Consider the following 16,367-nt stretch of genomic DNA (forward strand, 5'->3'; position numbering starts at 1 on the left):
GAAGCCGTTTCAATGTGTCAGACCCAGGTGATCATTTTGGGGTTTTATGGGCTCCCAACCTCACTCTGCACCTTCCCTTTTTTGGTCATGCACCTTTTAGTCTCAAGCCAGGCAAGGATGAGACGAGTGGATAAAAGTGCATTATAGTTTCAGGTCAGCTGGCTGTCGTGGTTTCAGTGCCACCAGCCCCTGCCTCTGGGCCCTGGGCCGCCTCTGCCTTCAGGTTGGGGGCGATGGCATTGTGCTATGAAGCTGAGCCACAGGAAGTCTGAGCAGAGAGCACTGGACAGTTTCCTGAGTAGAATCCAGGGGTAGGCACCTGGGTACTCTGGAAGAACAGCTGATGTGGAGCCTTGGGCTCCAGAGTTCTGAATCTGTCTTGGGCTATCTTCTCCCACCCTTTGTCCCCACGTGTAAATGGACTGTTTGCTGGTGGCACTTGCTATTAGGATTGGGGGGGGCGGCAATCAACTTTCATCTATTTTTTTCTCTTGGCTCTGACATTCCCCAAGCCCTCTTGAATGCTCCAAGCCACATTAAGTAGCATGCTCTCTGTCCTTCCTAGCAGCCAGTACCTAAAGCAAGGTCACCAAACTTGGGTTTAAACTTCCCGTTGTTCCCTGGTCTTCCTCTCCCCACTCCAGTCTGTCCCCCTCTTCTAAAGACTGGGACTCTGGGTTCTCTAATCAGACATTAGAACCAGTGAACCAGTTGAAAGACTGGTGCCTGTGGGCTTTGATGAGAGCTCAGCCCCTCCCCCAGGCCCCTCCCCTTGAAGCTGCAGGTCTGATGAGGCCATTGCATTAAGCTTCAGGTCACATGGGGTTGATTGCTGGGTAGGGAAGGGAGGACCGATGTTTCCACTGATTTTCTGGTGGAAACCAGCCAGCTTGATGGTACTGTGTGTATACAAGACATCCATCAGGGTAGTGTTAGAGACCCTCCACCCCACACTCTCGTGAATTCCAAATCTGGCCCAACAGTGGTTGTTAGGCAAAAAAAATGGACTGCGTGTTTCTCTGAGAAGCTGCATAAATGAACTCGCCTTAGAATATACTCTATGTGGATGCTTATATTTTGTTAACTCCATGACTGATATAGCATGTCTTATTTTTCAAAAAATGTGTGTGTTAGGTGCAAATAATATTATGAAGTGGTATTTAATTAAAAAAAAATCCATGTGATACCTGTTTAGTTCGAGTCTTATGTTTGGCTAATACTTTCTAAAGTTGTCTGGAATAGTGCTCTCTAATAGAACTTTGAGCAGTGCTGGACCAAGAGACCAGTGTAATGAGAGAAGATTCTTGTCGCGGGGGAAAAACATTGCCGGCTGCCTTCTCCTGTTGACGCTGAAATGTGAATCCTCAACAGTGCACCCTAGAAACATTCGTGCACTTAATTCTCAAGATTACTTTATAAGTTAAAAAAAGGACAAAAACAAAAAAACCACAAAGCCCATCTTTAACTCTCCAAAAGCCGGTTTGTCATGAAAACAACAGGACCAGAAATCTATCTTAGCAGCTGTCCCTCACACTCTGTGTGATCTGTGTAAGCATCCCAGAATGATTCCGGCAACTAGGTAGCTGTCGTATCCTTTTACCAAAATGTCACCTTCTATCAAAATGTTCAAGTCACATTGGGCGCCTGGGTGGCTCAGTTGGTTAAGCGACTGTCTTCGGCTCAGGTCATGATCCTGGAGTGCCTGGATCGAGTCCCGCATCGGGCTCCCTGCTCGGCGGGGAGTCTGCTTCTCCCTCTGACCCTCCCGACCCTCCCCCCTCTCATGTGCTCTCTCTCTCAAATAAATAAATAAAATCTTAAAAAAAAAAATGTTCAAGTCACTGATACTTCCCTTCACATGAATGACACTAAGTGTCTGCATGTGTTTATACACATTTGTGTTTCCTTTTCTGTGAACTGTCCACAGTCTTGGCCCACATTCTATGGCTCTGTGAGTCTCTGACTCGAACATGCAATTTGTATTTTGCATTGATTAACCCCTTCTTTGTGATGTGAACTGCAAATATTCCCCAAACTTTGTTATTTACTTTTTGATTTGCTTATAGTATTTTTTTTTTTGCTATGAGAAAATCTTTTTATGTATTTTATTTTATATATAATCCAATTATTTCTATAAAATATGTTCTTTTAGGGGCACCTGAGTGGTGCAGTCGGTTAAGCGTCTGACTCTTGGTTTCAGCTCAGGTTGTGATCTCAGTTTTGTGGGCTCGAGCCCCACGTAGGGCTCTGTGCTCAGCGGGGAGTCTGCTTGGGATTATCTCCCTCCTTCTGTCCCATCCCTCCCACTCCTCTCTCTCTCTAAAAAAACCTTTAAAAAAATTTTTTTTAAATGTTCCTTTATATATAAGTATTTTATAAACATAATTGAATTGAGATGCCATTTCTGTAATATTTTAAATTTCTGTATTGTTCTGGACTCTCCACTCTGTTCCACTGAACCGTCTGCCTATCCATTCACCACTAATATACTGTTTAAATTATTGACGGTTTTAACTGAGGCTGTGCTTCAATATCTAGGGGGGGCAAGTCTCCACTCGTTCTTATTCATACTTCTTATTTTGTCAAATAAGGACATTGAAAAGAAAAAATACCCTACTGTACTATTATTTCATTAAAACAGGACGTTGACACCAAAATGGTTAAGAAGGGCAAAATCTCACGATAAAGGATAATCCTTTAAGTTGAATAATTTAGGTTTATGAAAAATGTAGGAGAGTGTCATTATTTGCCTCATTTTGCCACAGGCCCATAAGATGACACCGGCGTTGGGGAACCAGACTTGGTTTGATTGTGACTCAAATGTGGGATTACACATGTCAGGAAAGGGGGGTGCACAGAGGGGTTCGCTGGCCAGTTAGCTGCAGGCGCGGGACTAGAACCCAGGTCTTCGGATCTCCAGCCTCTTCCTCTTCCACTGCACCACTAAGCCTACGCTCTACGTCCATTTACTGAGCTTGTCCTCTAACCACATCGCTTCGGTCCCCTCCCACAACAGCTCTGCAAGGAAGCTGCTCAGTCCTTGTTTGACAAACACCGAAACCGAGGCTCAAAGAAGTTCAGCAATCTGCTCAGGGCCACTTGGTGTGTATGGGGCAGAGCCTGGATTCAAACCCAGATATAACGGACTCCAGAGTTTCTCTGGATATTTTAAATCCAGTCCTTGATATATCAATAGACAATAATTCTTTTACTTCTCAATCTTTATTCACCGTTTAGCACAGAATGTAACTGTCTCTGAGTCTGGGGTAGCATAAGAGCATTGGCTTGAGGGCGCCTGGGTGGCTCAGTCGTTAAGCGTCTGCCTTCGGCTCAGGTCATGATCCCAGGGTCCTGGGATCGAGTCCCACATCGGGCTCCCTGCTCAGCAGGAAGCCTGCTTCTCGCTCTCCCACTCCCCCTGCTTGTGTTCCTCCTCTCGCTATCTCTCTGTCAAATAAATAAATAAAATCTTTAAAAAAAAAAAAAAAAAGAGCATCGGCTTGTCCATCTTCCCGGTTGCCTGGGATATGCCATCTTTCTTTCCCTTGGTGCACTTAGTACCTAATTTCTTAGGAAGCTATTGAATCAATCAGGGTCCAGTCAGGAGACAGAAACCACACCCATTACTGGAACAGAATTTAATAGAAAGAATTGGTAAGTAAGTAACTGAAAGGTATGGAGAGGATAATAAGGCGTCATAGAGGCAGCAACCGTAAGAAGCAGCTCCCACCCCAGGGCTGAGGGAAGATGAGGAAGACGTTGGAATTATTAAAACTTAGATGTTCTGTCTAAAGGAGGGGCCCTGTGAAGCCGAACCTCAGAGGTGCTGAAACCAAGGCTGGCTGTGTACTCTGGGTTGAAGGAGAGGTCCAATGGAATTGGAACCCGACCCACGAGGCCATAGACAGCCCCGGCTCGCTTCCTCAGAGATTTAAAAAAAAAAAAAATCACCCCTCACATTCAGGGGATAGTAGGCCTTGGTTTGGGTAAACAGACCCACACAACTGCAAAGGAAGACCACACCAGCTCTCTATAGTAAGCAATACAGTTCTTTATTCCTAACTGGGGGCTGTCTACCAAGAATCACAAGGCATTTGAGGAAATCCATCAGCATGAAAGAAAGACAAATGAGTGAGATGAAACAGAAAACGCAGGATAATGTAGACAACGAGGGCCATGGTCCACAAGGGTTGTCTGAATTATCATCTCGATTTTTATGTATACTTGAAATTTTCATAATAAAAAGTGGGAAAAAATTTTTGGAAAAGTATTTTTGAGCACTGATTATGTGCCAGGTATCTACATACAGCAATGAACAAAAGAGAGACTCCATGCAAAGGAGTCCGAGCATGAGGCACACAGTAAAGGTGTGAGGATGTTAGAATGCAGGGAGCCATGAGGAAATCCCATAGGGTCAGGACTAAGGAGGAGGTGAGAGAACCAGGGAAGGTGGTGGAAGCATGGAGGGTGGCCCCAGAGCCTGGGCCTAGCGTGACCCGGTGCCCAGGGTGGGCCATGAGGAAAAAAAAGAGTTCAAGAGAAGGCAGAGAGACCAAGGACTTTTCAATCCAAACTAGGATAGCTGCAGAGCCAGCTCCCCAACTTCCGGGACCCGGCACAAAGTGAAAATGCAGGGACCCCTTGCTCAAAGAGCAGGAAAATTACCGTCAAAGGGACAATTTTTTACCATTCATTTTTCATTCCATGCAATACCCATGTTAAATGCAAAGAGAAGAGCACTTCCCTCGTATGGGAATCACTGATATTACACAATTTGTATTTCATAGCTTATACATGAAGATGTAATTTGTTCTTATCAGGGCAGCGGAAACCCTGCACAAAACGAACTCAACTGTTGGTATGTTCATTTGTTGATAGGCACACATCCTATGCCTTTGTGAGTGGGATTAGCGCCCTTACAAGGAGAGGCCGGAGAGCCGGCTCGCTCTCTCCCCACCATGTGAGGGTACAGAAGAAGACAGCCATCACCAGAAAGAGGGCCCTCATCAGAACCCGACCACACTGGCGCCATGATCACGGGCTTCCAGCCTCCAGAACTGAGAAATCAATGTCTGTTGTTGATAAGCCACCCGGTTTATGGTATTTTATTATAGCAACCAGAACCGATTAAGACAGCAGGTCATTAAGCTATTTTCTCTCAGCTCCAAACCTGCCCTTTGAGGGGATGGCATTGGGACGCTGGGGCTGGAACTCAGCAAGCCACCCTTCCCCCGGGGCCAGCTGCTCCCTGGTCACTTGTGAGGGGGGACGGTGAGGCTGCAAGAGGAAGGGGCTCGCTCCTTCCTATTTCCTGTCCCTGTGCACATCTCCCAGCGACACTCCCTCGCCTCGGAGAGCAGCAGTGGAGTCTAGTTTTGAGTTCTTTCCAACCCTGGCACAACCAGCTTCGTGGCCCCCACTCCTCAGAGACGTCAGCATGCACTCCCCAAGGTCGGGGGCCCCCCCTCTTGCTTTTTCTCAACAGCTTTATTGACATAATTCACACACCATGCAACGCGCTCTTTAAAGTATGTAACTCAATGGTTTTTAGTATATCCACAAATACGTGTAATTGTCACCACAGTCCCTTTGAGAACATTTTCATCTCCTTGAAAAGAAACGAACAGGCGTCGGCAAGGATGTGGAGAAGTGGGAACCCTCGTGCGCTGGCCGGGGGAACGTAAAATGGCTCAGCCACTGTGGCAAACGGTGAGGTGATTTCTCACAAAACTAAAACTAGATTACCGTATGATCCAGAAAGGCCACTTCTGGGCATGTACACAAAAGAACTGAAAGCAGGGACTCATCTATGAACACACCCATGTTCAGAGCAGCCTTCTTCACGAGAGCCTAAAGATGGAAGCAGCTCAAGCTGCCCATCAGTGGATGAATGGATAGACAAGATGTGGTGTACGCATGGGCAGATTATTCAGCCTTAAAAGGAAGGACATACTGACATGTGCTAGCACATGGCCAAAACTTGAGGACAGTTTGCTGAGTGAATAAGCCAGACACAAGAGGACAAATCCTGTGTGATTCCGCTAATACGAGGAGCCGCTAATCCACCTTCTATCCTTATAGACTTGCCCCTTCCGGACTTTCACATGAATGGAACCATACAATGTATGGATTTACATGACCGCCTTCTTCCACTCAGCATAATGTTTCCATGGTTCATTCAAGTTGTGGCATGTATCAGTACTTCATTCCTTTTTATGGCTAAATATCCTCTTACCCTGTAAGTTTTAATAAGTACAACCTCTTCCCTTGGTTCCTTTCGTCCTGGGAATGGTAGCTGCTTCCGTGCAGTTGCTAACACCACGATCCCTTTGAGTTCCTTTTACCCAGTTAGGTGACTAGTTAATAACCTTCTATCTAGATAATAATTCTTTCTATTTTTTAAGATTTTATTTACTTATTTGAGAGAGAGAAAGAGCACAAGCAGGGGGAGGGGTAGAGGGAGAAGCAGACTCCCTGCTGAGCAGGGAGCCCGACTAGGGGCTCGATCCCAGGATCCTGGGATCATGACCTGAGCCGAAGGCAGACGCTTAACTGACTGAGCCACCCTAGCGCCCCAGCAATTCTTTATATTAAATTCTTTTTGTTCAAATCACTGTTGTGATTTCTGTTCCCTAATCAAACCCTGACTGATAGTCAAGAAAAATTAAAATAATTTGAATCCCTGGTTCGTTTATGCAGCTGCCCATTTTTAATGTTCCATTTTTTTCTTTCCTCCATGTGCACCCCAGCCATACTTCTTTCCTAATTATGGTCATCTAGCTCTTAGTCTCCACAACCCATCTGCAGCTCAAATTAATCAGGAAATATCTCCATTTAGCAAATTCAAGGGTCGAAACATTTAAAGGGCGGCTCCTTCCAGTGTGGCATGGCACAGTGGTTCTTGAGCTGATCTGCAGTTAATTCAGCAGCCGCTGGGTCCGTAGGCGGATGGAGCTGAGTCTTTGTCATTCAGAGCAACACAGCAAGAGCAAATCTTAACGCAGCATCCAGGCTTCAGAACACACTGAAAGACTTGTTCCCATACCCAGTCCTCAAAATTATTCACACGTCGTTTTTTTTTTAAACGACACATTTCTCTTTATAAAAAATTTAATAGTTATCGATTGTCTCCATTTCTATTAAGATTTGATCATTTCCCAGGAGCTTTCAATAAACAGTTCGTTTGAGCCTCCAAACCATTTTAAGAGGGAGGTACACTGTTACTTCTATGTAGCTGAAGAGGAAAGCGTGTGAGATTTGCTCGAGGTTCAACAACTAGTCAGGAGCACAAGCCGATGTGACTGCAGTTGTCCAGAGACTTTTCAGTAAAATGCCTGCAGTCCTGAGAATGGCACTCTTGGATCCTGCTGCAGTTTGAGGGGTGTGAGAAGGGGGAGACAGGAAGGAGGCGGTATAAATTGGTAAAACTTTTCTGAAAAGTATTTGAAAATATCCATACCCTGACATTCCCTTCCAGATAATAAAACTACAATGATCAAAACAGTTTCTATTAATAGCTGGATCCATGAAACAGAAGAAATAACCAGAAATATATATGTACTGTGTTTTTATATATACTAAATTGTATATATACAAGCAGTGGATTAAATGGATTCTTCAATCATTAACGTTGGAATCATTGAAACAAGAATTTAAGGGGCGGCTGGCTGGTTCAGTAGGTAGAGCATGTGACCCTTGATCTCGGGGTTGTGAGTTCAAGCCCCATGTTGGGTGTAGAGATTACTTAAAGATTAAAAAGAATCTATTAAAAAAAGAATTTAAGTTAGAGTCTTACCTCATATTTTTATACATTTCACTTGAACTAAAATGGTAAATATAAAAAATAGAAATCATCCCCAAAAATGAAGGTCACTATTAGTTAGATGTCAGTAAGAGGGAAAGCAAGGAAAGAAATTGTGAGGGTAAAAGATAGATACATTTGGGGCACCTGGGTGGCTCCGTCGGTTAAGTGTCTGCCTTCAGCTCAGATCATGATCCCAGGGTCCTGGGATCGAGCCCCACATCAGGCTCCCTGCTCAGCATGGAGTGTGCTTCTTCCTCTCCCTCTGCTGCTCCCCCTGCTTGTGTTCTCTCTCTCTCTGTCAAGTAAATAAGTAAAAATTTAAAAAAAAAGATAGATACATTTACCTTCAAACAAAAATTTTAAAATGTCTGTATATCGAGAGGAAGAAGAAGGAGGAGGAGAAGAAGGAGAAGGAGAGGAGAAGAAAGAAAAAATTCAAAAGGAAAAACACAAACTAAGAAAAATGCCAACAGGGGCACCCGGGTGGCACAGGCGGTTAAGCATCTGACTTTTGGTTTCTGCTCAGGTCATGATCTCAGGGTCGTCAGATCAAGTCCTGCGTCAGGCTCTGGGATCAGCTCAGAGTATGCTTGAGACTCTCCCTCTGCCCCTCCTCCCGACCTCTCTCTCTCTCTCAAATAAATAAATCTTAAAAAAAAAAAAAAGGAAAATGTCAACAAGTATGATCATCACAGGGTTACTATCTTCAGTACATAAGATGTTCTTATAATCGATCATACAATGTTGAAAGCTCGTAATTACACATGAAAAAACGTTCATCCTCTCCAGGAATCAAGATGTTGTGGGGTTGTTTCTGTTGACCAAATAGGAACGGCCTTTAAAAGTAAATACAAAACCTAATATTATTAAGGATGTGGTAAAATGTACACTGAGGATGTGGGAGTATATGATTTGTACAACTTTCTGAAATGCATTTTGTCAATTTCCAAGAAGAGTTTTACAAATGTTCTTTGTAAAGAACATTCCACTATATTTTGCTACCTGCTTTTTTTCACTGCTATATTCCCAGTGCCCTGAACAGTGCCTAGTAACCTCTTCTGGGAATCTATGCTAAGGAAATCATCATAAATGTAACAATATATTTATATATATTTGTTGGAGGCACCTGGGTGGCTCAGTTGGTCCAGCGGCTGACTCTTGATTTCAGCTCAGGTCATGATCTCAGGGTCCTGGGATCAAGCTCCCCATCAGCCTCTGTGCTCAGAAGGGAGTCTGCTTATGATTCTCTCTCTCCCTCTCCCTCTGCCCGCCCCCCCCCCCAACACATAGGCACACACTCATACTCTCCTCTCAAATAAATAAATAAATCGTTTTTAAAAAGGTACTTGTTGTTGGGTGCCTGGGTGGCTCAGATGGTTAAGCATCTGCCTTCGGCTCAGGTCATGATCCCAGGGTCCTGGGATCGAGTCCCGCATCAGGCTCCCTGCTCCTTGGGAGCCTGCTTCTCCCTCTGCCTCTCTCTCTCTCTGTCTCTCATGAATAAATAAATAAAATCTTAAAAAAAAAAAAGGTACTTGTTAATTATAGAAGAGAAAATTCTAAAGAAATCTTGATTCCAACAATGAACGATTAGATGAATAATGGAATACACACAATGCAATATCATGTAGCCATCAAAAAAACATACTTCAAAATAGTATTTTAAAACACAAAGGAACACTTGCAATATAATGTGAAGTAAAATAAATGGGAGATCCAAATTGAATGATTCCAATTATATACCTAATCTTACTAAAAAGATTGGAAGGAGGGGGCACCTGGGTGGCTCAGTTGGTTAAGCGACTGCCTTCGGCTCAGGTCATGATCCTGGAGTCCCGGGATCGGGTCTGCATCGGGCTCCCTGCTCAGTGGGGAGTCTGCTTCTCCCTCTGACCTTCCCCCCTCTCATGTGCTCTCTTTCTCTCTCATTTTCACTCTCTCAAATAAATAAATAAATAAAATCTTTAAAAAAAAAAGATTGGAAGGAAATATACCAAAATACTGAATAGTGGCTATCGCTAGACCATGAGGTTGTAAGTGATTTCTTACTTATCCTTTGTTTTCAAATTATCTATACAGGGCAGGACTAATTTTATAATGGGAAAACTAAAAATATAAAAAATCTACACGATGCATCTCCCAACCAATGTTGAATGTGGTGCTGGTAAGAAGGTCCACTCCTCCAGTGAGCTATTGGATCATGTTGCAACTCTCCTGCTGGGGGCATGACTGATTTTCCAGGAGTGGGAGACAAATGAGGATGTTTGAGGGAAGCAGGTTAATTTAAGGCTCTTCAGTAAAAGGTACCATCTGTGAGACAAATCCCATAGGAGAGCTAGAGTGTGAGGCAGATTAGGAATTTAAGTATCTAGTAAGCCCAGATGCACATTAATGAGCCTGAGAGGTGGGAGGGAGAGGAGAGAGAGAGAGAGAGACACCAAATGAATTGGCAGGGGGCCTTCTATCTTCAGTCCTCTTCCTTTCTCTCTACATGTTCTCTCACAATCATTAGCACTCTGTTTCCTCCCTCCCTCCTTTCCTCTCTTCCACATTTATTGAGCACTTACTATGTATCAGAAACCAGAAATTGTTATAGGAGCTAAGGATATATCAGTGAACAGACTAGACGGTGGGATGACTTACAGGGTATATCAGTGGGGATTAGGTTTAGCTGCAATAGTAAAGTAAAGTAAAGGCAGTCTAGATATAGGCAACCCGGGCCTGGCATGGCAGCTCTAGTATCACAAGGGATTCAGGCTCCTTATCTTTTTGATCCACCATCCCAGCATTCGATCTTCAGGGTTACCTCCTGATCCAAAATGGCTGCTGGGGCTCCAGCCATCACATTCACATCGCAGGCTAGAAGAAAGAGAAATGGTAGAAGGGCAAAAGGGTACCTCTTCCCAGCTAATTCAGCTTCTTTTTGCTCATATCTCTTTGGGCAAAATTAAGTCATACATGCCTGCAAGGGAGGCAAAATATTGCTGCCTTGAATAAAATTTACTTATAAACTGATTATAAACCAATAGTGTGTACTGAGCATCTGTAATGTGTCTGGCACTTTATAAAACAACCCTGCAGGTTGCAGATACCAAAGCAGGTATCATCGATGCCATTTGACACACGAGAAAAGTAAGGTTCAGTAGGTTTAATGAGCTTGCTCAAAGGTCACACAACTAGTTAATGGTGGAGCTGACCCCCTAAATCCCGCGCTCTTTCCACTATATTTTGCTACCTTCCCATCAGCAACTAAAAAAGGTAGAAGAAATTTCCTCAGGCTTGTCACTATCCATATTTAAAGACAGGCCACTTTTTTCTATTTAAAATTTATTGAGGGACGCCTGGGTGGCTCAATCAGTTAAGCATCTGCCCTTGGCTCAGGTCATGATCCCAGAATCCTGGGATCGTGTCCTGCATCGGGCTCCTTGCTAAGTGGGGAACCTGCTTCTCCCTCTGCCTGATGCTCCCCCTGCTTGTTCTCTCTCTCTCTCAAAAATAAATAAAATCTTAAAAAAAAAAATGCATTGATGCCATGCAGCCAATGAAAAGAGTTGGGGTAGATCTGTATAAAAGCAGGGCCTTGGTCTGTTCTGTTAACTGCTATATTCCCAGTGCCCCGAACAGTGCCTGGTAAATAGCAGATATCCAATAAATACGTGTTGAATGTATAATGTGGAAAGAAATTTCCCATAAGCCCCAAATGTGCTCTCATGCCTTTTCTACTCAATCCCACCCCTCAGAAGTAGTCACTATTCTGATTGTATCACCAGAGATGAATTTTGCCTTCTCTTGAACTTCATACGAATGGAATCACATCCACAACTCTTTGGTGTCTGGTTTCTTTTGCTCAATAATTTTTTTTGAGATGTATTCATGTTGCTATGTGTATCAGTAGTTCATTTCTTTTTATGACTGTACTATTTCATTGTTTGAATATACCATAGTTTCTCCATTCTTCTTTTTTTTTTTTTTTAAGCTTTTATTTATTTATTTGACAGAGAGAGATAGCGAGAGAGGGAACACAAGCAGGGGGAGTGGGAGAGGGAGAAGCAGGCTTCCCGCCGAGCAGGGAGCCCAATGCGGGGCTCGATCCCAGGACCCTGGGATCATGACCTGAACCGAAGGCAGACACTTAACGACTGAGCCACCCAGGCGCCCCATCTCCATTCTTCTTTTGACAGATATTTGGAATATTTCCAGTTTGAGGATATTATGAATAAAGATATTAAGAGCAGTGTGTGTGTATATCTATGCTTACATTTCTCTTGAGTGTATAACTAGGAGTAGAATTTCTGGGTCATAGGATAGGTGTACATTTAGATTGATAAACTGGCAAACAATTTCCAAAAATGGTTGTATCCTATTTTCCACCAGCAATGCATGAGTGTGAGAAAGAGAGCTTTGACTACTTCTATTACTTCCATAATGACTTCTTAAAAGTATTGACTTTTAAATCTAATCAAACAAGAATCACAAAATCTGAAATGAAATCGCCTATCTGGAAATTCTCCTGAAAGGCAGGCGTTGAGCTGCTGAGGATCCATAGCATCATCTGACAGGTTCTATTTGCATTTTCCAGGACAGCAAAATGCTTATCAACCTTGGCACAGCTTTCAATGAATTGAGCCACAAGGGGTCATTTTCTCTTTCATTTTTTCTCTGCCTACAACTCAGACCTCAGGAGAAAAAGGGAGTGTTAGAAATGTGAAACTGTGTAAAGTTCATTCATAAGAAGCACTTATTGGTTTGGTGTGCCCAGCACCTTGCTGGACACAAAATGGGAAAGAGGAAAGATGTGGACGATTCCATTCTTGTTCTCGAGTTGCTCACAACCTAGCTGATGGATACGACGTGGCAACCCTCTGCCTACCATGTAAAGACCTGACGCTGTTCTGGATTCTGTCCTTTGCTCTTTCTGTGCTCTACTCCACTTGCTCTTCTCATCTCATCTGAGCCCATGATTTCAACTACCCATCACACCTCCCTCCCAAATCACCACGCCCAGTGGGAGGGACCTCACCATGGGCTCCAGACCTATGTCTTCCAACTGCTTCCATCCTCAACTCCTCTCGAATGCTCATACTTACATATGATTCATCAGCAAATTTTGTTAACTTTGCCTTTAGAATACAGTCGGCAGGGGGGCACCTGGGTGGCTCAGTCGGTTGAGCGTCTGCCTTCAGCTCAGGTCATGATCCCAGGGTCTGGGGATCGAGCCTCACATCGGGCTCCCTGCTCACTGGGGAGTCTGCTTCTCCCTCTCCCTCTGCCCCTCCCCCCCATCTGTGTGCTCGCTCTCTCTCTCTCTTAAATAAATAAATAAAATCTTAAAAAAAAATAAGAATACAGTCAGGATCATACTATTTTTCACCACATGCTTCCCTGTGACCCTGGTTGAAGGCACTATCATCCCTGGTCTGCATTCCTGCCATAGCTCTACCAAACCAGTAAGGCCCTCTTATTGCCAGTGCCTACTCTGTATTCGTTTCCCTTCCTTTTGGTAGTAGACACTTGAATTACCTTTGGTGAATGTAACCATCAGGATTCCAGGAAAAGATTAATCAGAGGCGCATTTGGTAAAAGTTACTCACAAGTGTGTGGCCAGGGCTGAGGGAAACAAGAAGGGATGGAAGAGGTATGGTACCCTGCAGCTGCCAGTGGAGGGGAGCCATGACCACCTCTAGGCTAAGAGAAGAAAGACCTTAACAAAACTAGAGGAGAGATCTGTAGGACACTTGACAGAAGCCTCAGTAGATGTATGCAGCCAACCTGCAGGAACCTGAGAGGGAAGGGGCCTGTAGAGTAAAACCCTCATTTCATCTTCCTCCACCCGCTCTGATCTCCTAACATCTTCTATTGGAAAAATTCAACTGGAAGCCAGAGGAGACTGGACCCGCTGAAGCCATCTACGCAGGTCGGCCTCCTGAGATACAAATCAGGAAGGAAAAGGGCAGAGAGTGCATCACCTAAAGGGACCAACAGAAAATACCCTCACACAGGAAGCCACCTCTCCTCAGTTCTCAGCCTGTGAGATTTGAGAGCGGCCGACCTCACTGCATCGCAGCTCCAGAGGTGAGAGCATGCGCCCCCAGGCCTGGGCAGTCAGAATATCCCAGGCCCCTTCTCAAGAGGGTGGTTTATTGATGCACAAGTAACCCAAATCCGAACAACAAGAGGCAGTGCCAGGACTTTTGTTGACAGCCACGAGGAAAATAAACTCTCTTTCTGTTGGTAAGGACGTGATGTGAAGTTGTAAGCAGCCATTCTGCCATCTCATGGAGAAAGGCAGCCTTAGAGTGAAAAATCAACACAAAGGAAAACAGTCAGGAAGTGGTGAATAAAGACTGAATCTGGGAGTACCTGATGGGCTCAGTCGGTGGAGCAGGCGACTCTTGAGCTTGGGGTTGTGAGTTCGAGCCTCATGTTGGATGTAGAGATGACTTAAAAATAAAATCTAAAAAAAAAAAATAAAAAAAACTAAGTTCTGATGTCATAGTTTTAAGCCCCCAGATCCAGTCTGCCTGGAACCCATACCTTTTCTGTTACATGAAGCAATGAATTCCATTTGCTGCTTAGCCCAGCTGGGTTTACTACATGCAAAAAAAAAAAAAAACCCTCTTGAATAATACTTAATACCGATCCCCAAAGACCAAGACAAAGGTATACTTGTATGTCTCTAAATATGCTGTTGTTACTATGAAGTGCCCTTGCCCATATTCTCCACCTAGAAAAATCCTACTCAAATACTGTCTTATCTGCATGTCTTTCCCTCCATTTTCCCAGTAGAATTGCTCACTTCTTCCTCCGTTTTGTCAGCACTTTGTAAATGCTCTATTAGTGCATGTATAAAACTGTCTCACAGTTACTTGTTTGCTCATCTGTCTCCTCTATCTGTGAGCTCCTGGTAGGGTAGATCTGTGTGGACATTACCCTGAACAGCCCAGGGCCCAGCCTAATACCTCAAGGAGAACTCTGGGTTAAACAAGGCAACACGGTCTTTTTACATAAGGGCCTCTCAGAACCATTTCTGTGTTGACAAGCATCATGGATCCTCAAGCAGTGGTACAGAATGCAGCAGTTCCCAGACTCATTTGACCTAAAAACTCAATTTTTTGCCCAAGTTGCTGGGTTAGAGTCACCTAGAGAAGAAAACATTCTTGCAGTTCTTCGGGTGTCTTTGATGAAAAAAGTGGCTCTCAATAAATATTTGTGAAATGGATAAAAAGGAAGATCTTGGTTAGGTCAAGGTCCTGAGCAGGGGCAGCAGGGTTGGAAGCAGCAGAAACAACAGAAGCAATGAGCAGTAAGCAGGAAAGGTGATCTCTCTGATGGCGGAGGGTCAGTCGTTAGGGTGATTGGGACCATAATCCAACCCCGTCTCCTTAGTGTAAATCTAACAGCCATTAGATGTATTCCAGACACTTTAATCCTTCTTCCCACCCCATGCCCAGGGTGCTGAGTGCCTGACAACACTGCCTCCTGGATTTTGACCTTCAATTTGCTTTACCTTGCCTCTGAGGGGGCTAGGGGTGGGTCATCAGAACTGATTTTCTTCCAATTGCACCCTTAAGACAAATTCCTTTCCTGTTTTCTGCCTCTGTTTCCCTCTCTGTGAGCTAAGGGAAGAGACACAGGCTCACTTCCAAGCTTGGCTCAGTTGCCTTGTAACAAGAAAAAAGAACAAGAAAATATAATAATAATAGCCAAAGAGCCCCAGGCCTACCATTTTAACTTTGGACAACTCACTGACTAGCTTAGGTGCTTGCTCTATTTGTAAAATGAACATAATTATGTCCCCTTGTCTCCCGGGGCTTCTGAGAGCAGCAAACAAGAGTGTGCGTGAGAAGTATTTTGTAAATGTAAAGTAAAGCACTAAAAATGTAAATATTATTAACATTGTACATAATGTTAATATGTACGGGGGAGGAAGAAGGGGGAGGGGGAAGAGGGGGGGGGGGGGGAGGGGGTGGGGGGGGGGGGAGTAGTGGGGGAGGGGGAGGAGGCTGCGGCAGCGGCGGCGGAATCCCACCGCGGTGAAGAGACCAGGCTGCGGAGCTGCACAGTCGGTCTGCCGACAGCTCAGCCACCTGCTAGCCGCTGCTCTCCTCGGGCAATTCGGCACGTTTATAAAAGCTGGCTAATAATATCCGGTTCGTCGGTCACCGTGAGGTTAAACGGGGTAAAGCTCGCCAAGCCCGAGGCGCACTGTACATAGTAACTGGCGCTCAGTAAATGTCCCTAATACTCCCACTAACTACTCTTGTGGCCGACACATGGAGCTAACCTGAGGAGATAAACTATTTGTGGCCACGGTGGGAGACGAGAAGGGCGCCAAAGGTCCTGTCGTCGGGTACCTAAAGCCCCACTCCAGCGCAGCAGCCCCAGCGCCCCACGGCCCGGGAACCAGCAAACCCAGCGGTGCCCGCCAAGCGCGCGCGCGCGGCCCGCTCCGCCCCGCCCCCAAGGACGCGCGCGAAGGGCGGGGCCGCTTCCTGCTGGCGTCCGGGCACGGCGCGGCCCCGCCGGCCGCCGACCTCGGGCGCCTGCGCCGCGCGCGCTCCGC

The sequence above is a fragment of the Neomonachus schauinslandi genome, chromosome 4, assembly GCF_002201575.2.
Source record: "Neomonachus schauinslandi chromosome 4, ASM220157v2, whole genome shotgun sequence".
Taxonomy (NCBI): domain Eukaryota; kingdom Metazoa; phylum Chordata; class Mammalia; order Carnivora; family Phocidae; genus Neomonachus; species Neomonachus schauinslandi.